Source organism: Megascapheus bottae, chromosome 31, assembly GCF_031878675.1.
Source record: "Megascapheus bottae isolate mThoBot1 chromosome 31, mThoBot2.hap1, whole genome shotgun sequence".
Lineage (NCBI taxonomy): Eukaryota > Metazoa > Chordata > Mammalia > Rodentia > Geomyidae > Megascapheus > Megascapheus bottae.
The window spans coordinates 9,196,036-9,222,668 of NC_143539.1; the positions used below are offsets into that span (position 1 = coordinate 9,196,036).

The following is a 26,633-nucleotide window of genomic DNA, read 5'->3' on the forward strand; positions in this document are numbered from 1 at the left end:
TCTTAGGAAGGAATATATCCTGTTGGTTTTTATCTTTAGCACATAAATAATGGCTTCTATTTTTTGATTTTTTTTTTTTTTTTGGCCAGTCCTGCACTTGAGCTCAGGGCCTGAGCACTGTCCTTGGATTTTCTCAAGGCTAGAGCTCTACCACTTGAGCTTCAGCACCACTTCTGGCATTTTTCTAAGTATGTGGTACCGAGGAATTAACCTTGGTCTTTGTGCATGCTAGGCAAGCACTCTACCATTAGACCAAACTCATGGCCCTATTTTTTGATTGTTTTTGTTTGTTTGTTTGTTTTTCCAGTCTTAGGGCTTGAACTCTGGATCTGGGCACTGTCCCTGAGCTTCTCTAGCTCAAGGCTAGTTTTCTACCACTTGAGCCACAGCGCCACTTCTGGCTTTTTAAAGTAGTTTCTTAGAGATAAGAATATTTCCTGCCTGAGCTGGTTTCAATCAGAGATTCTCAGCTTTCAGACTCTTGAGTAGCTAGCCTCACAGGTGAATGCTCTGCTGTGCCTTCTGTTTTAATTACCTGGTGTCTGGGTAGCCTTCCCCAAAGCCTCATTTTCCTTAATTTAATCTGCCCTCATTTTCCCCTAAAATGACTTTGGTCCCTTAATCTTAAGGAAAGCAGATGAATGAATAGTCCTGTATTTGGTTTAAGCTTACATTTTCTGAATTCTTGGCAGCCAATTACCATCCCTCATTTTCCCTACTCTAGCCTGCCTCACCAGTACCTAAATTCAATCCCTAAGACAGTCAGACAGACAGACAGACAGACAGACAGACAGACACACACACACACACACACACACACACAGCTGGAGAGATAGTTTAGGCCTGGCTCCCATGCCTCAAGGGGCCCCTACCACATCCCAGTCTGCCCACATCAGCCCTTCCATGGCCTCCATAGAAGCAGCCTGCTTCTAGCACATTCTCTTCACAAATTCATGGTGGAGAGCCTGTAACTCCTCTTAATTACCAGTCTGCGGTGTTTGCATTAGGTAACTGTCACCCTGTAATTTACCCATACGCGGGCTTTAATTGTACATTAATCTTTCCTACACGCCACTCCCCTGCTTAGGATTTTGTACCAGCAGCCGTTGGGACTATTTTGTTTATGCTGCAACCTAAAATAGCTGATGAATAGAATTTGCACACTGACCCTCGCATTCCTCCCCCCACCCCGCCCCACTTCTTTTCTAGGATTACCTGCTGGGTGCTCAGACTGGAAAAGAAGCTTCTGTCACCTGCAGGACATCTTAAAATAACACATCATGGCTGAAACCAATTATTTCCTTTTATAATAGTATTTATTTGGTGAGTTATAGGTGTGTGCTGGTACTTGAACTTACAGCACCTGGACGTTAGCAATCCAGCAACTTTTTCATTCAAGGCTGATGCTCTACTATTCGAGCTGTACCTCTACTTCTAACTTTGTGCTGGTTCATTGGAGATAAGAGTCTCATACCTGCCCAGCCTGGCTTCGAACCTCAATCCTCAGATCTCAGCCTCCTGAGTAGCTGGCATGACAGGTGTGAACCACTGGCACTCAGGGTGGCTATCAATTGTAAAGAAAAGCTCAGCTCCAACAAGCAGTCTGCTGGTCCCTTCCTCTGGGTGTCCTGTTCCCGGCCTTTCTCTTAAACTCCAGCCTGCCCCATGGGTCAAGAGAGCCCATAGCGAGGGCTAAGGGCAGCGTGAGAGTCTAAGAAACCCGCCAGCCCCAAGGTTCCAAGGTCACTTTGGAAAGCTACGAAGGAGAACTATAAATTACAAAGCCCCTGGATGTCTGCCAGGGCCCCAGGAAGCTACATTTAGCATATCATTCTCCTAGCAGCTAGGAGAAAGAGGAAAAAAAAAAAAAAAAGCCTTAACTCCCTTTCTGAGGAATTTGAATGGAATTTGTTACAAGAACATTGTGATTGAAATATCACCAATTGGCTTTGCATGACAACTCAGCAGTAGAGATGGAGAGCAATAGAGAATTGGGGGGTGTCTGCTGTGGTGGGGGGGAGATAGGAAAAGTATTTGTGGGCATGGTGATTGTGATCTCTAATCGGTTGTGGGGGGCAGTGAGGGAGCCCCATAAAATATTTATAAAAAGCCAGATGAAGCCTTAGCTTGGCAATGAGCATATCATAACAGATTCAAAAAAAACAGGCCTTGACATTTGCCCAAGATCAAATTTCTCCCTGGAGAAAACCCTTGGAGCTGACAGCAATTCCCACCCCACCCCTGCAGCCTCCCAGCTTTTAGCCTAGGTAATTAATACAAGGATGCCAAGGAGATCTGGGAATGGAGAAAGTAGAATTCAGGCGCCCAAGGCCACGGTCTTCCTTTGTTACAAACACAGCCAGTGTTTCCTTCTGTTGTGAGTGTTTTTTAATACGGGGGAAAGGACATGAGTTTTGATTTATTTTTTAAAATAGTTAAACAGTATTCAATGGGTGAAACAAAAGCTTAATTGATTTATGTTTGATAGGTTGGTTTGGTGTGTGTGTGTGTGTGTGTGTGTGTGTGTGTGTGTGTGTGTGCACGCGCACGCGTGCTGGTCCTGGGATTTGACTCTGGGACTTGGGGGCTTAAGATTGGTGTGCTCTACCACTTGAGCCACAGTGTCACGTCTATGATGAGGTTTTTTGATACTAAATTTGGGTAAAGATGAGAAAATACAGCCAGGATTCTAGACACAGGAAGTAGCCCAGTAAACAATAATAAAAGCAATAAAATAAAATAAAGTCTTTGTCCCTGGGGGAGTGAGGGGATCACTTAGGTAACACTTTTGGTTTCTTTCTGGACACCCTGAGAAGAGGGGACAGTGCATTAGAATGGAGATCGCTGGTGGCTCAGGCCTGTATCCCAGTCACAAAGGAGGCTGAGATGTGAGGATCTGAGTTCAAAGTCAGCCTTCATGGCTTCTACAATCTGTGAGATTCTTATTTCCAATTAATCACCAAAAAGCTGTGGTTCAAGTGGTAAAGCACCAGCCTTGAGTGGAAAAAGCTAAGAGACAGTGCTTTAGGCCTCGAGTTCAAGCCCCAGGACTAGCACAAACAAAAAGAGAACTATTAGGTGTGTTAGATGTTCCTTTTGGAAATGTGGGTCTCCTGTATCTGCTGAGGGGTTCATCATCCAGGCTAAGGGAAGTTCAGGATCCATAGCAGGTCCCCTTATTGTGTGTGTGTGTGTGTGTGTGTGTGTGTGTGTGTGCGCGTGTGTGTGTTGGTATAGGGGCTTGAACTCAGGATCTGGGCCCTGTTCCTTAGCATTTCCCCTTCAAGGCTGGCACTCTACTAACCTGAGCCACAGCTCCACTTCTGGCTTTTTTGGTGATTGGTTGGAGATGAGAGTCTCTTGGACTTTCCTGGCTAGGCTGGCTTGGAGGCTCCCCATTTCAGGGTGGCTTTTTTTTTTTTTTGTGAAAAAGATTTCCAGCCTACAAGCAGGACTGAGAGTGGAGAAACATAAAATACTGCCCACATCCAGCGCCAAAGCCCTTGGATTGTTTACGAGTCTGAAGCAAGGGCGATTTAGGTGGGTTTTGATAAACACTTCATACTCCACATCCTAAGAGAAGCGCAATGCTTGTCAAGCGTACATCTTTATGAGCTGTCTGCCTATAAAACTTGCATGAAAGGTCCGTGCGTAATGTGGGTTTTGGCGGTAAATTGGCCCGATACATGGGTCAGTTGCATCAAATTAGCATCGACCCGTAAAACGTTACTGAGTAATTCCTCAAATCTGCCAAGTCTTCAAATCAATTTTGCAGAAAGCATCAGGATTATATTTTTCCAACTTTGATAAACCTTTCATATTCGTTATCATACAAGGGCATAAATTTCTCTAATCTGTCTTCTCACTAAAAAAAAAACAAGAGTTTATTTTCCCCTCAAACTGCTTTTAGCTTTTCCATCTTTGTAGGTCTGCCTACACATCACACAAGCAATGTGTGTGTGTGTCATCGATTCATTTGTTGGCCTATATTTATATAATTACATTTTATTTTATTTTGCTGGTCCTGGGGCTTGAACTCAGGGCCTGAGCCTTGTCCCTGTGCTGCTTTTTTTTTTTTTTGCCTCAAGGCTCACATTATACCACATGAGCTAGATGCTTAATTGAAGATAAGAGTCTCTGGGATGAGTCCCCTGTCCCTGCTGGCTTTGAACCACAGTCTTCAGATCTCAGCCTCCCGAGGAGCTAGGATAACAGGTATGAGCTACCAGCACTTGGTCTGTTTTAAATCAAGCCATATTGAAGTTGGAGAGATGTCGGCAGGCAGGCAAGAATATACCTCCGAACCCTGGCCTTTGGAGACCTGAGGTTCCATGTTCACCTCTTCCAGGAAGCCCTCCCAGAAGCTCTCTAATAAACTGGACCATTGCTTTAGAGCAGTATCCCTCAGGGGAGTTTCCATATTGCTAGTTTTCAGAGGTGAGGCTCACACTGAGTGGTCCATAAGGTATGAGGTGTGGGGCTCCTATCTCAATCCAAAGGTAACCAGCCTGGGGTGGAATAAAAGGGTAAAGGTGGTTGTCATGGCTGTCTGTTGATGTTTTAATTCAAGGATGAAGGAATGGAGAAGAGTTAAATAATAGGCATAGATTGTGCTTTCACGGCGGATGAATGGTCGTGAAATTAAATTTGCAGATAAAGCCAAACCTCACGAGGCTCCAAATCTAAGCAGGAAACAGTCAGATGGACTCGAGCAGGAGAAATGTAATTCACCACGCCACAGCCAAGGCAGGAAGTAATCCATGCTAAGTGACTTTTTGAGAAATTGGTGTGAGAGCAGCTCCTTGGAGGAATGGAGAGATAACGCCCAGCCACCTATAGCAGTCCCTGCACTGCCACAGGCTGGGGTGGGCACCCCTGGCACAATCACAGGGAGGGGACATGTGAAATCACAAAGGACACCTCACTTTCAGTCTCTGTCCATGGGATCCACAGACCTGGAAAGGGCTAACGGGACTGTCATGGGGCACAAACGGACCTGGGCCTAGGTGTTCCTAGAAGAAGGATGGTCTGGAAGAGAGGGCCAGGCACAAATGGGTGAAGATATCTGAAAGGAATCCAGCCTATTAGCTCCAGCAAGTCAGAGACTCAGCCATACCAACCCATTGGTTCCATCAGCGTAGACTGTTCTGAGCATTAGTTGTACCAGTTTAGACAGAATAGCTCCCATCATCCCCTGGCTCAAGCAGTGTAGACAGACTGAGTTTAACCAAGGGACAAGAGTGGCTTGCACCATAAACGAGGGAGCCTTGGACAGTGTAGACAGCATACCTGCTGGGTTCATTGGCTCACTCAGTGTAGACAGACTGGTTCAGGAAGTAGAGAGACAGAGAGGAATGGGAGGGAGTGGGGAGGAGAAATACCATAAAGCTTTTTGAACCTACCTTCCAATGACCTAAAAGCCTCCCCTAAAGCTCTGCCTCTTAAAGGTCCAGAATATTTACCAATGCTACCAGGCTGCCTGAATCACTGACCAAGGCAAGGCAGACCTTGCCTGTGTTATGCATTGATATTTTCCCCCAAGGCAGGCACCCCACAAAAGCACCATTCTCAGTTCACCCTCCTCCCAGCCAACACAAACAGACTGGACCCACCAAGGTGTTTCTGCACCACCACTGTGGGTCTCTCTCTTGCTTTCATTAAACCATCCCCTCCCCTCCACTGTGATTAGCACTTGCTGGGTGCCTGGGCACAGCCCTGGAGAGAGAGTCTCAGTAGTCACAAGACTGAGCCGATGAGTGCTGTCCGGATAGATGAGTCAGCCCCTCACCCCAAAGAGGCAGCTTCCCAGATGAAGATTATTTGTCTGTCGGGCATGAGTCGCTCTGCTGGGGTTCATGACTATGGGCAGAGAAGGTTCTCCTGTGCCACCCACCTTGCTAATGAACATGCCAGAATGTCCACCTGGAGGTCCACAGACAACAGAGAGAACCCAAGAGAACCAGGCTAACCCTGAAGGGCCAAAGGAAAAACCAGCCCAGTCCTTGAGGTTAAGAGTCAGAAGAAATCAGCTCTAGACAGAACTGGGGTGGGGATGGGGGTGGGACAAGGGTTAGATCATAATTCTTAGCAGCTTCTCCTTGCCTCTCATCCTTCCCCATCCCCAATGTCTGGCAGAGCCAGGGAGCAGCTGGCTCAGGCCCAGACAAAGCTGGGACAAGGTGACAATGACCTGGGCTTATGCCTGCAGCTCAGCAACAGCTAAGCTCAGGGCCCATAGCCAGCAATGTGGGCACAACAGGAAGCAGGTGACTCACAGGCCTATAACTACCACTCACCCCCCCCCAACTCTGGAAGACAGAGCCTGGGGGACTCCGTTAATATGTGGAGGGAAAGCTGGGGCCTGCGCAGGGCTGCAGATAGCCCCAGGAAACTCCCACACAATCAGAGGAGTGGGTGAGCTCTGAGCTCTCAAAGGAGGGAACAAGGGACAGCTTGGCTCCCATAGGCCAGAAAAAGAAGAGGGCTGAGTGCAAAGGACAGGCACAAGTAGTTGTTTTCTGGGGCAGGTGCCAGCCAGCTGCTGGGTTAGATCAATTGCATGGTAGGTGGAGGGCCTTTCAGGAAGCTAAAGAGATGAAGGCCAGACTTGGGCCATACAGCAGGCTTCCAGGATCAACTTCAGAGGACAGTGGGTATCAGAGCTCAGTGAATGGACAAAGCCGAAGGTAAAGGGCCCAGAACAGAGCAGACAGGAGATAGCTGTCTGCTTAGTCTCCCGGGCTCAACTCACAGGTAAGAGCAAGAAGCAAAAGACCATGGGACTGGCCTCTAGTGGTTTGGCCCCATAACAGAGTCCTAAGCACAGATTGCCCCTTATCATGTACCAGCCCAAACCGCCAAAGTTATAAGGTGAATGTCAAGAAAAAGACAGCCTGCTGGTAGGGGCTCACACCTGCCATCCTAGTTACTCAGGAGGACGAGATCTGAGGAGCACTGTTTGAAGTCAACTTGGGGAAGGAAAGTCCATGGTACAGCACTAGGCTTGAATGTAAAAGCTAAGGAACAGCACCCAGACCCTGAGTTTGAGCCCCAGTACAGACAGGAGCCACGTGGTACCCAGATCAATGTGGACAATTTGATTTTGTTCAAATAAATGTCACTCACCGGAGCCCAATTCTGGCCATGGTTTGGCAGGAAAAGGGGGAAGTGCCTTCAGTCTTGGGTCCCGATCAACCGCCAATTCCCAGCCATGAACGATCTTCCGGATGGATAAGAATGGAGATGCAGACTCAGCCTGCCAGCCCCAGAGGGTAGCTTCATTTTGCCACTCCAGCCCCAGACTTACACCCAATCACTTTGTAACTCCCCAAAAGATACCTTTTTTTTTAAAAGAATTTATTAACGTTGGTTTTTACATCATATTTTAAATGACACGTATAACAAACGAGTGCCTGAAAGATACCTTTTATTTTGTGCCAGTCCTGGGGCTTGAACTCAGGACTTAGGTGCTGTCCCTGAGCCCTTCAGCTCAAGGCTATCAGTGCCCTGACTGGCTTTGAACCGTGATCCTCAGATCTCAGCTTCCTGAGTAGATAGGATTACAGGTGTGAACCACGTGCCTGGCCTGAGCTTCTTTTTTTTTTTTTTTCCTATGTATGTAGTACTGAGGAATCGAACCCGGGTCTTCGTGCATGCTAGGCAAGCACTCTACCACTAGCCAAACTCCCGGCCCCTGAGCTTCTTTTTGATCAAGGCTATCACTCTACCAATTGGAGCCACAATATCACTTTTGGCTTTTTCTGAACATTTAATTGTAGGTGAGAGTCTCACAGACTTATCTATCCAGGCTGGCTTCAAATCATGATCGTCCGATCTCAAACTCCTGAGTAGTTAGGATGACAAGTGTGAGCCACCAGTGCCCAGCTTAAAAAAATAGCTTTGAAGGTAGGACTAAGGCTATTTTGGGGACACAAGCTTTCTCAGTGTTCCTGCAGTCCCAGTTGTCCTCTGAATTTCCAACTCTTACAGTTGCCGACTAGACTATCAGATCACAAATGACAGGTAGTTTGTGCACAGGGTAAAAGTCACTCTTTTCTTTTTTTTTTTCTCCAAGACCAATTTGTAAGTCTCATCTTCTGCCACAGTAATTTACTGACCAGTGGGTCATGCATCTGTCAGCTGATAAGAAATGAGTAGCTATTTCCCATAGATTCCACCCTCTGAGCTAACACAGCTGTCCCCAGCTTGTCCAAGCCTTCAATCTCGTGGGCTTCTGGATAGTCTTCTTTCAGGAGAGAGAGAGAGAGAGAGAGAGAGAGAGAGAGGAAGAAAAAAAGAGCTAATGTGATCTAATCATCCACATACATCTGTTTATTTTTCTTTTGTGCCTGTACTGGGGCTTGAACTCAGGCAGGGCCAGAGTACTCTCTCTTAGCTTCTTTACTCCAGGCTGACACTGGACCACTTGAGCCACAGCTTCACGTCTGGCTTTTTGTTGGTTCATTGGAGATAAGTCTCATGGACGTTCCTGACCTGGCTGGCTTCAGCCTATGGGCCACAGATCTGTCTCCTGAGAACCTAGGATGACAGGTGTGGCCTACCAGTGCCCAGCCACCATCCTTAATATTTATTTTACTTTTTGGCTGTCCCTCAGTGGGGTTGACTCCTTGGCTACCTCAGGCCAACTCTATATAAACCTCCTTGGCTGCTTTTTGTGTGTTGTATGCTAGTCCTGGGTTGGCTTGAACGTGTAGGACCTGGGCACTGTCCTGAAAATTCTTTTGCACAAGGCTAGTGTTTTACCACTTGACTCATAGCTCCACTTCCGGCTTTTTTTCCCCCTTTGGCAATTGATTGGAGATAAATGTCTCATGGACTTTCCTGCCTGAGCTGCCTTTGAACTGTGATGCTCAGATCTCAGCCTCCGGAGTAGCTAGGATGACAATAAGCTTGAGCCATCGGTGCCTGGCAAAATCTCTTTCTGTAACCCATTATCTTCTAATCCGCCTAAATTTTGCACACTTGTTTCTCAGCCAGGACTGACTCTGCTTGACATGTTTGCTCATGTCCTATCCCCAAACTCCCCTGTCCTCTGCCATTGTCCCTAGCAATGGTCATCAACTGGGTAAATCAGAGAAGTGAGATGTTTCTAAGCTGGAAATCATACAGTATAGCTTAAGATGGCGGTCCTTAGACAGCAGGCCAGAACCCCTTTCCAACCTGTACTCTCCTTTGTCAGCACTCACATCAGTAAACAATAAAAGCTCCAAGCATCCATCTTCTCTTCTATCAGCAAAACCACAAAGAGCCCATCTAGGCCTCTGGTCACTAGTTCAGCTCAGAGTACTCAAGTTTAGAAGCATCCGGCACGCATCGTATGTTCAGCCACAGAAACATGACTTTTCTCCTTCAAAAGAAATGGAAGGCAAAATTCTGAGATGAGCTGCCCAGGTACACTTACCCAACAACCATAGAGAAAGGAAAAAAAAAAAAACCCACAAAACAAAATGTACCGAACTTCCCCAGACTTATTAACTTACGTCAACAGAGATTTGAATAAATGTTTTAAAAAATGGAATTCCCTTGATAGGCTGTAATCAGTAAACATTCATTATGGAACACAGCAAATATGCATGAAATTTCCCCAGCGATATTCCAGTTACACAATTAAGGAAAAAAAAAAAAGGCATCTCACACAGCAAGCTGAGTGACAAAATACCCTCTTCCTGTCACTAGCCCACAACAAAGCCTTGCCAAACCTGAGGTCAGACAAACTGGCTCTCTATTCCTGACTGGAGCCAGGGAAAAGTAGATCTCATCGTTTTGGGTTGTTTTTTTTTTTTTGTCCACTTAGACAGCTTATAAATGACTCCACTCTTCCTCGGTGGTGATGGATGCCTTTGTATAAATAATTAATCCTTGACCTTGCTTTATGAAAGCTTTATCTAATTAATTAATTAATTAAATTATTATTTCTTTTGAAATTATTAGAATCAATACCTTGGGAACATAATTCACTCTTGCACAGTCTGATTCTGGATGGATAAATAACTAAATTGTGTGTTTCTTGTATTCTGGGGGCCACTGGAGTAGCAGAAGTGGGGGGTATCAGCCTGAGATTTTCTGTTCAAATGCTGTAAAATCATCAATCCTGCAGTTATTGCCCAGTTCCTTTGCTGCCAGTATGTTATCATTTCTGTGGATAAATCTACTGAACATGCTCACACACCACTCAAAGGTTCCAGCCACAGGTGGTAGGGTGTGTGTGTGTGTGTGTGTGTGTGTGTGTGTGCGTGTGTGCGCGTGTGTGCACGCACGCATGCGCACGCTCCAGTACTAGGACTTGAACTCAGAGCTTGGATACTGTTCCTTAGCCTTTTTTACTCAAGGCTGGTGCTCTATCACTTGAGCCACACTTTCACTTCTGGATGGTCCATTGGAGAGAAGAGTCTCAGAAACTTTCCTGCCCCAGGGTTGGCTTTGAATGGTGACTGTATCTCAGCCTTCTGAGTAGCTAGGATTACAGGCTTGACCACTGTGGCTCTTTCCTGTGGTGGATCTGCCTTCCTTACCTTTGAGACCCGGCCTGGATTAGGAGGGTCTATGGTACCTTGCGGAACTTCAAAGAAGGTTTTGCTACCTTGGCTACAGAGATCTGAATCAGCCTTAAGCCGGGACAAGTCAGTTCCACATTCACAGGAGAAGGGTCAAGGGAAAGTCAGACGTGAACCCAACGCAAAGCAGGCTTGGAAGGGTGGTTTATGAACATCCGGGGAGATGGCGCAAAGACTACTTTGTCACTTATTCTTCTATCTCAGATTCAAGCCACCGTGTGTGTGTGTGTGTGTGTGTGTGTGTGTGTGTGTGTGTGTGTGTGTGTGTGTATGTGTGTGTACCTGTGTCAGTTCTGGGACTTGAACTCTCAGCCTGGGAGCTGTCCCTTATCTTTTGCCCTCTCTCGTTCATGCCACAAATAATCCCCTTCCAGCTTGCTCCTTCTCTCCTTCCTTCCTTCCTTCCTTCCTTCCTTCCTTCCTTCCTTCCTTCCTTCCTTCCTTCCTTTTCCTGTGGTTCATTGGATATGAGTCTCCTAGACTTTCCTGCTCTGGTTGGCCTCACACTGTGATCCTCAGGTCTCAGCCTCCCTGAGTAGCTAGGATGACAGGTATGAGCCACTGACGTCCAACTTTCAACCATCCATTCAATGTCCTTTCTCTTGTGGAATCACAGAGCCCAGGAAACCTGTTTCCCCGTCACACTCTGCAGGGAGGAGGCTTCGGAGACGGGGTGGGAGGGAGGAGATGGAGGGGGGTGGTTCCCCTGGACTGGACCCCGCTCCTCCCACTGGGAGGGCGCTGTCCCCAGAGGTACCAGAGCCTGAGGACAAGATCGGGCACTAAAGTTCGGGGCGACGCAGGTCCCGTGCAGGTGACGGTAAAGAGGTCACCAGCCGGTCCTAACCAAAAACCAGGGGGGAAAAACGCACAACCTTGCCCTGGCCGGCCCTGCCTCGCCCAGCGAGCTGCCACGGGGGTCCCGCGACAGAGTGGATGTTGTCCCCTCCCCACCCGCCTCGCCCCGGCTCCAGGGCCGCGCAGGGAAGCGCACACCTCCCACCGGTCCTGGCTCGGGCTGCGCGCCCTGAGCCGGCGGAGGCCCTGGGGGGCGGCGGGGCGGAGGCGCCTTCGCCAGCCCGGGGACTCGCGGGGACCCCGGGCTCCGCCGGCCCCAGCCGCCCGGCCGCCGCCACCTCCCCCCGGGGGAAGCCCTGGAGTCCGGAGCCTCTCCGCGCTCGGGGGCCGTGGGGTGCCCAGCGCTGCCCTGACCCCCCCACACCCCCCACGCGCGCGCCAGCATCCAGACACTGGGGAAGCGCGGACAAACCGGGCCCCCTCCCCACCCGAGGGCCACGAGTCCACGGACGCGCGACCCAGCGGCGAAACCCAAAGTCGAATTAAAGTTCCCGCTCGTGGGGCCGGCTCCCCAAAGTGTGGCCAGAGCGGAACACCTCACACCGTCACGGACACGCGGACACGAGACGCGCCGAGCCCCCCCTCCCCACACCACAGCCTCTCAACTCCAGCCCCCGTCGAGAGGGCGCCGGGTGGGCGCGCAGTGCGGCTCCGGGATGGGGAGGGGGCGGGGTGGGGCCGGGGCGCGCAGGCCACTTACCGGGGTTCCTCCGCATCAGGGGGGGCGGGAAGGGTCCTCCAGTCCCCGCTGAGGACCTCGGCGGGGAGAACCTCCGTCTCCAAACTCCAGGGCCCGGTGTCTTCCCCTCGATCGGTGCAGAATCCCCGGCGGTCGGTGTGGGCTGGGGCTCGGGGCGCACGGAGGGAGAGGGAAGGAGGCTCCGGGGTGGCGCTGCCGGTGTGGTCGGTACGTTTGGGGTGCGTTCTTCCTCCACGATCCCCCGTGCTCCCCCCCTCCTCGAGCTGATCTGTTCTCCGTCCTCTACCTGGGCCGGGTCTCCTTCCTTCCCCGCAGTGCCACCCGGATCCCGGCAGGCTCCCAGCGAAGTGCGAGCGGAGCCTCCGGCGAGGCTGGAAATAGCGCCGCGCCCGCCCGGCGCCCCGCCCCGTCCCCCCCCCCCCCGCCTGTCCCCACCCCCCCTCGGGTCCCGGCCCCGCCCCACGGTGGGGAGGGGTGGTGGCGGCGAGGACAGTGGTGTCCCCGGCGGGAGGACGGTGGGGGAATCTCCTGCGCGATCGCCCAGCCCTCCCCGGAGTTCACGGACACCGCACCCACGCGCGCTCTGCGGCTCCCCGCAACCCCCTTACTTACTCCTGCCAAGGAGCCGCCGCTGGGCGCGGTCCGGCGGACGCAGGGGTGGGGCGGGAGGGGTGGGTGAGGGAGGGCGGGGAGGACCCCCCCCCCCCAGCCATGGTTGTCTCCAGGATCCCTCGGGTACCGGGCTGGACTCTTATGAGAACTGCTTGGCTCCATTCACTCCCCGCAAGCCAGAGAGCTGGTGTTGTTTGTCTGAGCAATGCCAACGGAGCACCGGCTCTGACCCGGCCCCGCTGCGCTGGGAAGGCCCTGGCCGCCGCTGGGCAGGGTTTGTGTGTGAGATCAGGATCCACACCCTGGGGCGGGGGGGGGGGGGGGGAGGCACAGGGCTTTGGAAAGGATTGAGAGGATAGTCCCTGGATCTGTCTTCTGGAGGAATAGATCCAGGCCCTGTAACGCATCTCCATTCATCCTCAAATTCCCGAGTCTTTTGACTCTTTGAACAGTGCTCAATGAACTACTCCAGTTTTCCTCTGAGGGGTTCCATCCCCACCATCCTCCCTGGATCTTGGGGCTTGAACTCAGAGCATGGGTGCTGTCCCTTAGCTCTTTCACTCAAGGCTAGTGCTTTCCCACTCGGAGCCACAGCTCTACTTCTGGTTTTCCGGTGGTTCTGGTGGTCTTATGGACTGTCCTGCTTGAGCTGGCTTTGAACAGCAGTCTCCAGATGTGACAGATGTGAGCCACCAGGGCCCATCTCTATCCTCCTCCTCCTCCTCTTTCTGGGCTAGTCCTGGGGTTTAAACTTAGGGCATCTTCCTTTGCTGAAGATTGGTGCCACAATTCTACTTCTGCCTTTTTTTTTTTTTTTAAGTGATCCATTGGAGATAAGAGTCTCCCAGACTTTTCTGCCTGGGCTGGCTTCAAACTGCCATTCTTAGATCTCAGCCTCCTGAGTAGCTAGGATATAGATGGGAGCCACCAGTTTGATGGCAGGATTCTTCTTTAAAGGCCCTGTCCTGTCACCAGCCTAAGAGCTGGCCCCATCAAATTCTTCCCCACAGACAAGCAGAATTAGAGTGGGGGTGTAACTGGTCTACAGTCACACAGGATGAGGGCAGAGCAGGAACATCGACCCTGGGCTGTGGATTCTTGACGGGAACCAGTAGTCCCAGCCTAGAGGGCAGGGGGGAGCCTTATAAATCAATTCTTGTGGTCTTGAGGGCATAGGTAGATAGTTCTGCAGAGACACTTTAGTATGACACTGTGTGTGTGTGTGTGTGTGTGTGTGTGTGTGTGTGTGTGTGTGTGTGTGTGTTTGCAGGTCTCATGGACTTTCCTACCCAGGTTGGCTTCCAACCTCAATCCTCAGATCTCAGCCTCCCTAGAAGCTAGCGTTGTGTGAGCTCCCAGCATCCAGAGGCTTATTATAATAGGTTGAAGGTTCTTTCTCACCGTAGGTATCTGAAGGTTAGCCTGACTCCAGTGAGCTGACTTGCATAAGAGGGAATTGGGGACCAAATAGGGCCTGCGGCTCTTAAGTGACCACTAGGGAATGGGTGGCCTGGGGGGAGGGGGAAGAGGACTCCTTAATGCCCCCAGATAAGCTCAGAGCCAAGGAAAGGACAAATGGAAAGCATGCCAACTCTGTGATGATCTTCCTTTCATTCTTGCAACAGCCAAGTAGATTTCCATTTTTTTTTTGGATGAGGAAACATATCAAGGAATTGTTGGAATGGAAGGTGAAGGGGGTACCTCTGGAGAGGACTGGGGGGCGGGCAGAGCCATGTTAGCTAGTTCAGGTATGTGGGCTCTAAAGTGGAGCAGTTTCATGCTGAGCATTTCCTCTTTAGCCAGACTCAGGATAGTGTTATGATCTACCCCCCCCCCCCCCCCCCGCAGTGGCGACAGAGTAAGTATGCTGTTGAAATCACTGAATCTATAATTCCAGGACGCTGAGGTCTGAGGATCTTGGTTTGAAGCCAGCTTAGGCAAAAAAAAAAAAAGTCCACAAGACTCTTATCTCCAATGAACCACCAAAAACTCGAAGTGGAGTTGTAGCCTACGTGATACAATGTTCTCCTAGAACAAAATAGCTAAGGGACAATGCCAACGCCTTGAGTTCACACTCCAGGCCTGGCTAGGGGGGGGAGGGAGAGGAAAGGAAAGGAAGAATTAAAAGGTAGAAAGTGTTTAAAGCAGACAGAACAAGTTCATTTGAAAGTGAAAGGAAAACAAAGAAACAACTCTCCATGGAGAGAAGCCTCAAAGCTGAGAGTTCAAGGGAATCCTCTGGGAGGGTGGTTATTATAACATTGGGCTGCACCAATATCTCCTGGCCTGGGCTTCAGTTTGTTTGGTTCAGTGGACACCCTGGGCATTATCAGAAGAAGAAACATTTGCATGGGAACTCAGAGCATTACGGGAAGAGAAAAATATTTGCATGGGAACCCAAGGCATTGTGGAAATAAGAAGCATTTGAGTGGGAACCCAGGACATTATGAACTGAAAATATCATAGCAAAAAAGATTGCCTTCCACTGTGTTTGGAAATCCATTGGCAAGAATGAAGCTTGTACTTGGGGGGCTAGTGGCTCAGACTTGTACCCTTAGCTACTCAAGGGGCTGGGAACCCAGGGCGTTATGGGACGAAGGGTCAGGATGGGCCATGTGTCATGTGTTGTTGTTGGTGAGGGCGGTCCTGGGGCTTGAAGTCAGGGTCTGGGCACTGTCCTGAGCTTTTGTGCTGAAGACTAGTACTCTACCACCTGAAGCCAGAGCTCTACTTCCATTTTGTTTTGTTTCCATTGGAGAAAAGAGTCTCAAGGACTTTCTTGCTTGGGCTGGCTCTGAACCAGGGTCTTCAGATCTCAGCCTTCTGAGTAGCGAGGATGACAGTTGTGAGCCATTAGCACCTGGCTTGCCATTTATTTTTCTATTTCTATCTATCTAATTGAGGGAGCCTAACTGTCCTTCACTTGGGAGAATCCAGAGATACTCTTGATCCAGGGATACTCTTGCACATTCCAGAAGGCAAGTATTATACACACTATACCATACACACACACACACACACACACACACACACACACACACACACACACACACACACGTGTGCACAGAATAGAAATCCCCAGAGCCAGAGCCCAGCCTCAAAGCAGGGAGGAGGAGACTGTGACCAGTGAGATAGGGCTTCACAGTTGTCCCCAGATCAGTGGCCACGGTGAGTGAGGCCATCTCAGCTTCCCTGTGCATCTGAATGCTGAAGTCCTTTGGGGGAAAGTGGTTTCTCCATTAGCTTTTCCAACTGTACTTATTAGCACTTATTTGCATCTAATATTCTTGCAGATACCACGAGGAATCAACAATGCCGCCTTGCTTTTTGCCATTCTCCACATTTTCAAGTTTTTTCACTCAAACTTCCTTCTTGTTTGGAGAGATCCTCCAGGGAAAATCCCCAAAGCAGGCCCGGGGCCCCTGGCACTAACAGGCAAAGAGTTTTCCTCTGAGATTTGCCAAGGGCTGTGTGCCCTTTTTTCAAAGTCAGACTCAGCCTCTGCAGTGAGGGAGGTGGAAGAGCTCTGCAAATCCTTTATAAAGCCCCGTGTGCTTGCTGACAGAGGTGTGTGTGTGTGTGTGTGTGTGTGTGTGTTGTGTGTTGTGTGTATTGGAGCTTGAACTCGGGGCTTAGGCACTATCACTTAGCACTTAGCTTTGTCCCTCAAGGCTGGTTCTCTACCATTTGAGCCATAGTTCCACTACTGGTTTTTTATTTATTTTTATTTTTTTTGCCAGTCCTAGGCTTGAACTCAGGGCCTGAGCACTGTCCTTGGACTTTCTCAAGGCTAGAGCTCTACCACTTGAGCCTTAGCACCACTTCTGGCTTTTTTTTCTATGTATGTGGTACCGAGGAATCGAACCCAGGCCTTCGTGCAGGCGAGGCAAGCACTTTAACCACTAGGCCAAACTCCTGGGGCTTTTTATTGTTGTTGTTGTGATTGGTTGTGGGGCTTGAAATCAGGTCTGACACTGTTCCTGACTGAGATTTTCCTGTTCTAGGTTAGTGCTCTATCATTTGAGCTACACCTCCACGTCTATTTTTCTGGTGGTCCATTGGAGATAAGAATCTCATGGACTTTCCTGCCTAGGCTGGCTTTGATGTGCCATCTTCAGATCTCAGCTTCCTGAGTGGCTAAGATTGTAGGCATGAGCCATTGGTGTCTGGCCAGTTCTGGCTTTTTGATGGTTAGATCTCAGACATTCCTTTCTGGGCTAACTTTGAACTGTGATCCTCAGCTCTCAACGTCTCCAGTAGCTAGGATGAGAGGTGTGAGCCAGCCCTGACAAGCTAAAATTTACTCTCTCAATGTCAGCCAATGAGAAAGAGAACACACTTGCCCAATATCCCACTCCTTCCGTGCAGAGTAAGGTTTTGATGTCTTTCACTGCTGGAGTATTTCAGTGTATCCAGATATGAATGAGCTCATTATTAATACTTCTCTCTCTTTAGATAAACTGGCTTGTCTACCTCTCTTTTTTTTATTTTTTTGCTATATGTTGTGAGTCATTAAGTAGGTGTTTATTACAGAGAGGATTTTATAATACAACAGAGGGCCCTTCCTAATTTGGAGAGCTCACCCATTCTCAAGAACTCCTGGCTTAGCCTAGATAAGCTAGTATAGGTTGGTGACATCTCAGGACAGAGTGGGTCAGCTTCATCCAGCTTTCTGTGGGGTCTATCAGGGAGAGTGGGGTCTCTGAGGACAGGATCTCTTCCCCAGAATCACCAGCTTAGAAAGTACTTTCAAAATTCCTCCAGTCACCAGGCATGGTAGCGCATATCTGTAATCCCAGCACTTGGGAAGCTGAGGCAGGGGAATTATGAGCTAAAGACCAGTCTGAGCTATGCAGTGAATTCCAAGACGACCTTATTTCCACCTTCTTCCATCCTTACCAACCTTTCCATCATGTGATAGGAAAAGGATGGAAAGATCCGACTATTTCCTGAATTCCTGAGATAACTTAAACCTTTTTTTTTTCCAAATGTAAAGTTGAATAGGGTTTTAAATTTAATGCTTTGTATTAAGAATTAGGTTTAGAGATTTTGAAAAGGAAGGATTGCTTTGAACTGCACAAAAATATCTCTACTGGAGAAATCCTGAAACATTTCTCAGACGCCATACAGGCTGTGGGCAAACAACATGCATGGGAGTGTGTTGTGGCCAAGACAGGAAGACCTTGAATTTTGGGTCCCCACTGACACAGCTGGAAAGCAAAGGGAGTATCAAACCCAACAGTGAATGAGGCACTAGTGATTGTTTGCACTTGTTGTCTTTCCTCCTCCTCCTCCTCCTCCTCCTCCTCCTCCTCCTCCTCCTCCTCCTCCTCCTCCTCCTCCTTCTTCTTCTTCTTCTTCTTCTTCTTCTTCTTCAATTGTGGGGCTTAAACTCAGGGCCCAGGCACTTTCCCTGAGTTTTATTTTTTTTCAGCTCAAAGCTAGAGCTCTACTGTTTTCAGCCATAGCACCACTTCTGGTTTTCTGGTGATTTCTTGCCTGGGCTGGCTTTGAGCCTCAACCCTTAAATCTTAGCCTCATGAGTAACTAGGATTTTAGGTGTGAGTCACTGGTTCCTGGATCACAGTTATAATCTTAACTACTCAAGAAGTTCAAAACCAGCCTGGGAAGTAGAGTCTGGGAGATTTTTGTTGTTGTTGTTGTCAGTCATGGGACTTGAACACTGGGCCTGGGTGCTATCCCTGAGCTCTTCAGCTCAAGGCTAGCACTCTACCACTTGAGCCACAGCACCTCTGGTGGTTAATTGGAGGTAAGAGTCTCACAAACTTGCATGCCTGGGATGGCTTTGAACCAGAATCCTCAGATCTCAGCCTCCTGAGTAGCTCTGATTACAGGTGTGAGCCACCAGCGCCCGGCTCAGGAGATTCTTTATTTCCAAAGAGCCACTAAACACACACACACACACACACACACACACACACACACACACACAAGCAAACAAAACAACTGGAAACAAGTAGAAGAGGCACAACCTTGAGTGGGGGAAAAGCTAAGGGATGCTGCATGGGCCCTGAGTTCAAGCACACAAAAAAAACCCTAGAAACAAAAATGTATTGCTTATTCAGTGGAGGATGGGCTCTTTTAAATTCTTTAAGATACAAATCCTTCCTCAGATTGGTTTTTTTTTTTTCTGCATAGGCAATTTGTGCTGTCAACCTTGTAGGCATCCATAGCAGAGATGGACGTATTGAGTCAGGTACTGCCTGACTCCACGAAACAGTGATGTGGTCCTGAGTAATTAATATGTTCACACTGCCCTCTCAGAGCCCACATAACACCTGGTGCTAGGAATTTCTCTATTTCCTCTGGAAACAAAAGGCTTGAAGACGCTACCTCCAAGGAGGTACCAGGAGGAGGCAGGCACCAGTGACTCATGCCTGGAATCTCGGCTACTCAGGAGACTGAGATCTGAGGATTATGGTTCCAAGCCAGCCTGCATAAGAAAGTCAATCTGTGAGACTCTTGATTCCAGTGAGCCCCCAAAAAAGAACGCCCCCCCCAAAAAAACAGAAGTGGAGCTGTGGCTCGAGTGGTAGAGCACCAGCCTTGAGTACAAATGCTAAGGGATAATGCCCAAGGCCCTGAGTTCAAGACCCTGGACTGGTATAAAAAGAAAAAAGAAGTGGAAAAGTTTGCTTGATTTTTCAGATGGTCTAAAATTAAAAACATATTGCAAAATTTTACCTTCTGCTCCAATGTCCAGCAAATAATTGACAGACATAGAGACTGACTGAGCCCAACCTCCCCATCTACATCGATGATGATGATGATGATGATGATGATGATTACTGTTAGTCCTGGGGCTTGCACTCACGGCATGGAAGCTGTCCCCAAGCTTCTTTTTTTTTTTCAAGGCTGGTACTCTCTACCACTTGGGCCACAGTTCCAGTTCCAGATTTTTTTTCTTTTGGTAATTCAGTGGAGATAAGAGTCTCATGGACTTTCCTGCCCAGGCTGGCTTTGAACCAGGATCCTCATATTTCAGCCTCCTGAATAGATAAGGTGTTAGACTTGAGCCACCGGCACCCAATCCCTCTCTGCTTTGATAAGCAAAGCCTCATTGTTCAGAAGGTGCAAGGACTGATGGCTTTAGAATCAAGGCTTAGGATCGTCAGGAAGATTTATAGGAGAGGGGATACCTTTAGCTTCCCTGTATCAATTCCTAGATGCAAGTTCCCTCTTGGACCTGGGATTTAAAAAAAAAATGAGCCTTTGTTCCTGAAAATGGAGAGCAGAAACAGAGCCAATGAATTCACACTTCATTACTGAGTGGTCCCAAATCTCAGGAAACTTCATCTGCCAGGCCCAACCCAGGATGCCCTGGAGTTCAGAGCATTGCCCAGTGGCGTCTTGTCTGTAGCCATGGAAACAGAGAGACAGTTGCATTCTCTGCTTTCATACCGGAGACATCTTGCTATCAGTAGCATTTAAAGTTAGCTTTAGAAAAACAAGGCAGCCCACCTCTTTCTCTTTTGACATTGCACAAAGTGTTGTGAAGGCAAGCCATAAAGTTTCCAGGACGGAGGCTGTCATGGGATCTCCCTGCCCCACCCCCAACACCCCCATCCCTAGCCAGCTTCCCTGTCCCTATTCTGGTTGAATTTTGCAAGGATGCCTTAGGCTGAAATGAATCTATTTTGTGTGGCTTGTTCTAGCACTGATGCTTTCCTTATTCCAAGCTTCAGGGAGGGTCTGGCTCAGGTACCAGCTAGAGTCAGGCTCTGGACCCTGCATCCCACCACAGGCTGCCCAGACAATCTTTTGATGAGAAATATTCAAGATGCAATGGCAGAAGCCAAGAAATGAACTGTTCAGGAGGAAGGCAGATAGGCAGACAGACAGATAGACTTCCAACTAGAAGGCACAGCAGATCATAATGGAGTTATTCCAAGGGTGGTTAAGAATCAGAATCAGAGGGGACATTTGATGTGACATCTCCTCTCACATAACAAGTTGTGGACTCACCAAGCACCAAGGATCTCCCAATTCAGTATAGCTTTTGATAAACACACAGAATGTTCTGGTAGGTACAGATAAAGGATTCTTACTTCCAAGCCATGGGCACCAGTGCGGCTCATACCTGTAATTCTAGCTACTCAAGAGGCTGAGATCTGAGAATCATAATTTAAAGCCAGTCCTGGGCAGGAAAATCTATAAGATACGTATTTCTCATTAACACCGCCTCCCCCCCCCCAAAAAAAAACCAACACAACAACAACTGGAAGTGGAGCTTTGACTCAAATGGTAGAGCACTAGTCTTGAGTGAAAGCTCAGGGACAGCACCCAGTCTCTGAGTTCAAGCCTCAGGACCAGCGCGCGCGCGCGCGCGCGCGCACACACACACACACACACACACACACACACACACACACACACACACTCTACACTAGCAATATCCCATGTTGGAAATTCATAAAGCAAACATCACTGCATTAGAGCGGCTTAGGACGGGAAAGACTGCTGGGATCTGGCGGGGGGGCATGTTTTCCCAAAGCAACTAAGAGATAAGACCTTGGATTCATGTGACCCCTGCAAGCAGGAAAGGCCCACAGAGAGAAGGGGAGAGGTACAGGTATTGGAGAATAGAACTATCAGCTGACTTTGAACTTGGGTGCACTGAAAGGATACGGAAAAGGTCACCAAGAGAGTCTGCCAAAGTAGAATCAGAACATAGCACTTTATGCAAGCAGGCATTTACATGTGCTTTCTCCATCATATTAGTTCTAATAAAGCATCCATCTTCTGTGCGTATGTGTGTACATGTGCTGGTCCTGGGGCTTGAACCAAGGTCTGGGTGCTGTCCCTGAGCTTTTGGTTCAAGGTTAGGGCTCTACCACTTGAAACCACAGCTCTACTGTTTTCTGGTGGCTTATTGGAAAGAAGAGTTTCATAGATTATCTGCCCAGGCTGGCTTTGAACCTTGATCCTTAGATCTCAGCCTCCTGAGTAGCTAGGATGACAGGCGTGAGCCATGTGCCCCCAGCCAGTCCTGGGGCTTCAATTCAGGATCTGGGCACTGTTCCTGGGTTTCTTTTTGCTCAATGGTAGCACTCTACCACTTGAGCCATAACACTGCTTCCACCCTTTTCTGTTTATGTGGTACTGAGGAATCGAGCCCAAGGCTTCCTGCATGCAAGGCAAGCCACATTCCCAGCCCCTAAGCCACATTCCCAGCCCCTCACATCTAGCTTTAAGTGATGCTAAACTATCAATACTCAAAACCACCCCAAGAGTATTTCTTTTTGAGAAGATGATAACTATTGCTACTGGCCTAATTTCGCGGGCGACATCAATGAAAACAGACAGAACAACTAGATAGCAAAATCCAAAACACACAGGAAGCACAATAAAAGTCCTTACCAGCCACGTGCTGGTGGTTCACACCTGTAATCCTAGCTACTCAGGAGGGTGAGATCTGGGGATCAAGGTTCAAAGCCAGCCTGGGCAAGAATGTCAGTGAGAATTTTATCTCCAATGAACCACCAGAAAACCAGAAGTGGAGCTGTAGCTCAAAGTGGAAGAGTGCTAGTCTTGAGCAAAAAGAGCTCAGAGACAGCACCCAGGCCCCAAGTTCAAATCCTGCCACCCAAACAAAAACAAACAAAGAAATCTCCCCACCCAAACATCTAAGTATTAGTGGGTAGGGACCTGCCACTCTGGGTGACATTGGCCCCTGTGAAGAAGGAAGCAAAAAAGAGACAGAGAGGTCATTCTGTCCTGAGAATGGGAATAATCCCCACTGGGCAGACCATTAGATGCTTGCTGAAAACTCCAGAGACCCAGATTAAGAACAGTAGCTGAAAGTCAGCACAGTGACTCCTGCCTGTAACCCTAGCGACTCAGGAAGGTGAAACAGGAGAATCTGATTTTGATGCCAGTCCAAGCAGAAGTCCATGAGACTCTTATCTCCAGTTAGCCAGCAAAAAGTCAGAAGTGGATGGATGGTTTAGTAGTTAGAGCACCAGCCTTGAGCAAAAATAAATACTAAGCAAGAAGCACAAGGTCCCGAGTTCAAGCCCCAGCAGCAGCGCATGTGCGTGCACACACATGAGTACACACAAAGGAAGGAAACAGAAGATGAGGTAACAGAAGGGACATTTTCATAAGACCAAGAATTTCAGCAAACAAGCATCCATGTTTCTTGTTTTGTTTGAACACTGCAGCAGAACAATAAAGGAAGGAGCTTTGTGAAGTTGGAAAAACTATTGTGAACTCAACCACGCTTTGAAAGTTCAGAAAAATTAATTTTTCCAGTACAAAAACAGGCGACAGGAAAGGATCAAGGTTATCTCCTGTGCAACGTGATTTTAAGAAAGGAAAAAAAAGTGAGAGAAAACAGTTATATAACATCTCTATAAATAATGAAAAGCCTACCAGAAAGACAGGCCTATTGAGCCCCATGTCATACTGTGCCATTTCAAAGCAGGCACTGTGGCTCATGCCGTCATCCCATCTACTCAAGAGGCTGAGATCTGAGGATTGAGATTTGAAGCCAGCCAGGGCAGAAAAGCCCTGTGAGACTTTGATTTCCAATTAACCACCCAAAACGCCAGAAATGGAGTTGAGACTCAAGTGGTAGAGCATCAGCTCTGAGCGAAACAGCCAAGGGAAAGCACAGGGTTCTGAGTTCAAGCTCCAGTAACCCCCTGCCCCCAGGCATTAAATAAAATAAAAAAAGAAATGAGATAAATAATAAGAATATGTGATCAAATGACCTAAATCATAAACAGAAAGATTCAGAAATGAAATCCCAAATTCAGAAAGGAACTTGTTTAAAGCAAAAATCATTATAATAATTTCAGAAATGAAACTAGAAGCCAGGAAACAGTGGCTCCTACCTGTCATCCTAGCTACTCAGGAGGCTGCGATCTGAGGATCATGGTTCAAAGCCCACCTGGGTAGAAAAGTCCCCATGAGACTCTTTCTCTAATTATTGCTCAAAAACCAGAAATGTAGCTGTGGCTCAAAATGGCAAAGTGCTAGGTTGGAGCAAAAAAGGTTAGGGATAGCACCTAGACCCTGAGTTCAAGCCCCATGACTGACCCAAAAAAAGAAAAAGAAATGAAACTAGAAGGAATTCAATAAATATAAAGCGAAGGCCTTAAAAGAAATAGAAGATAACCAAGGTGCTGGTGCCTTATCTCTGTTATCCTAGCTACTGAGTAGGCTGATCTGAGGATGGTGGTTCAAAGCTAGCCTGGACAGGAAAGTCTATGAGACTCTTATCTCCAGTTTACTACTGAAAACTAGAAATGGAACTGCAGCTCAAAGTGGTAAAGTGGAAGAACTCAGGAACAGCACCCTGGCTCTGAGTTCGAGCCCTGCTACCAACCACCACCACAACAACAAAAGTAAAAAATGAAAACACACAAAAATGAAAGAAAAGAACAGGACTCAGAAGAGTAAAGAGAACATGGCTGACCTTGACGTTAGGTCAGGAGGATTCAACATCCAGAGAATAAAAATCCCCAAAGGAAAAGTCAAAAGAAGAAATACTGACACTATGTAGTTCAAGAAAACCTTTCAGAAATAAACAATCAAAAAGTTTGAAACAGTGTATGGAAAGATCACACCGTGGGCCCAGAATGGTCAATGTTAAAGCATAATTTCAGTAAAATTACAGAATTCAATGTAAAACAGCCTTTCTCCCCACGGGCCGCCCCCCGCACTATCTGGTAATCCTGGGATTTCAACTCCTAAGCCTCTCGTCCTCTATGTATTTGTTTTTGCGTCAAGGCCTTGCGTGATCCCTAAGCTTTTTTGCTCAAGTCTGGCACAGCATCACTTCAGACCTTTTTTGTGTGTGTGATTCATTGACGATAAAGAGTCTCGTGGACTTTCCTGTCCGGACTGGCTTCGAACTGCAGTCCTCAGATCTCAGCCTCCTGAGTAGATAGGATAACAGATGTGAGCTGCCGGTGTGTGGCTTGTAGTGGTTATTTTTGAGTTAGGTTCTTACTTCCTGATCATGATCCATCGATTTTAGGCTTTCTGTTATAGATGGGCTAATGGGCAGCCCCCCACCTCCTGCCAGGCCCAGTTCTTCTGTTGAAATGGAATCTCATGAGCTTCCTGGAACCACAATCCTATACCACTCAGCATCCCACGCAGAATCCAGCGACATCTGTCAAACAAGTAAACAAAAAGCCACCTCGGGGAATTGTTTTATCTGTTGGTGAAGGGTAAGCGCTGGACATGGAAGCACATGCATGTAATCACAGATATGAGCTCTAGGTAGGGACGGTTACCACCTGAGACTAGCCCCTAGGGAAAACAGGGCTGGGAGTAGAGCTCAAATGGTAGAGCACCTGTCTAGCAAACATGGGATCAAAAGGCCCTGAGTTCAAATTCTGCCCCTCCCCACACACACAAAAGAAGGGATACACTAAGATATTTCTTGCCTTCAAGTTCTTCTTTATATATTGAAATCAATAATATTGATAATAGAGAATTTATACCAGAGTGTAGCCTAGTGGTAGAGTACTTGCTTAGCATGCATGAAGCCCTGGGTTCAACTCCTCAGTACCACATACGCAGGAAAGACCAGAAGTGATGCTGTGGCTCAAGTGGTAGAGCTCTAGCCTTGAGAAATCTCAGCAACACAGTGCTCAGGCTCTGAGTTCAAGCCCCAGGACTGGCAAAAAAGAGGAATTTTTAGCTTTGATCTCATTGCATAGGTATATAGTAGGAGTATTAGAAAATAGAGATAAGAAAATAAAATATCTGCAATCTTACCACCTAATAGTAATCATTAGTAATGTTACTCTCATGGTGGTATATAAATCAACTTAATTCTGATAGAAAGCCTAAAAGATAAAAGCATTAAGACTAATAATTATAGCTAGCTACAGTAAGTTGCTAGTACAGAGAGAATACAAAAAGAAGTAAATAGGAGTTGGGAGTGTGGCCTAGTGGTAGAGTGCTTACCTAGTATCCACTAAGCCCTGTGTTCCATTCCTTGGTACCATATACACTGAAAAAACCAGAAGTGGTACTGTGGCTCAAGTGGTAGAGCATTAACCTTGAGAAAGCTCAATGACAGTACCCAGAGTTCAAGCCCCAGAACTGGCAGAAAGGAAGAAGAAACAGAAGACGAAGACGAAGACGAAGAAGAAGGAGAAGGAGAAGGAGAAGGAGAAGGAGAAGGAGAAGGAGAAGAAGAAGAAGAAGAAGAAGAAGAGGAGGAGGAGGAGGAGGAGGAGGAGGAGGAGGAGGAGGAGGAAGAGGATTGTGAAATCAGAAGGTACACCTGTAATCCTCAGTTACTTAGGAAGTAGAGTTAGGTCCTAGGTTTTTTTGGACAAAAGCACAAGATCCTACCTAAAAAAAGTAGTAAGTGCAAGGGCTTCAGTTTAAATCACAGAACTGAAAACAAGAAAAATGGAAACTGTTGTGGGGAGGGAGGGTAGAGCTTTGTATGCCACCTAAACTAAGTTATTAGCACCTTAAAATAAGCTGTTAATATATATATATATATATATATATATATATATATAGAGAGAGAGAGAGAGAGAGAGAGAGAGAGAGAGAGAGAAATATGGGAAAAGGTGTTGACTGGTTTTCCATAATGATGTTGATTGAGGTCAGATTCATCTTTTTGCTGAGATTACATGTGTGCAATGTACAGAGAAAGGAAATGAGTTATTCTTGAATAATCTCACTCTGTCACACCTATGTCTTCTTCTTTTCCTCTCTGTGTGTGTGTGTGTGTGTGTGTGTGTGTGTGTGTGTGTGGTAGTATTGGTACTGGGGCTTGAACTCAAGGCTGACACTATTATTGCTCAAAGCTCCCACGATACCACTTGAGCCACAGCTCCACTTTGGGCTTTTTGTTGCTTCATTGGAGATAAGAGTCTTACTTATTTTCC

The 26,633-nt window shown here is 47.7% G+C and overlaps 1 protein-coding gene across 1 annotated transcript in view; it reads right to left on the minus strand.

Annotated features, from left to right (window-relative positions):
• Positions 1 to 12,462, minus strand: part of Chst8 (carbohydrate sulfotransferase 8) — an 81,150-nt gene extending 68,688 nt beyond the window's left edge. The window contains exon 1 of the mRNA XM_090321976.1: positions 12,133 to 12,462. The gene's annotated coding sequence lies outside the window, so the exon portion shown is untranslated. The remainder of the gene's footprint in view (positions 1 to 12,132) is intronic.
• Between the last annotated feature and the right edge of the window lie 14,171 nt (positions 12,463 to 26,633).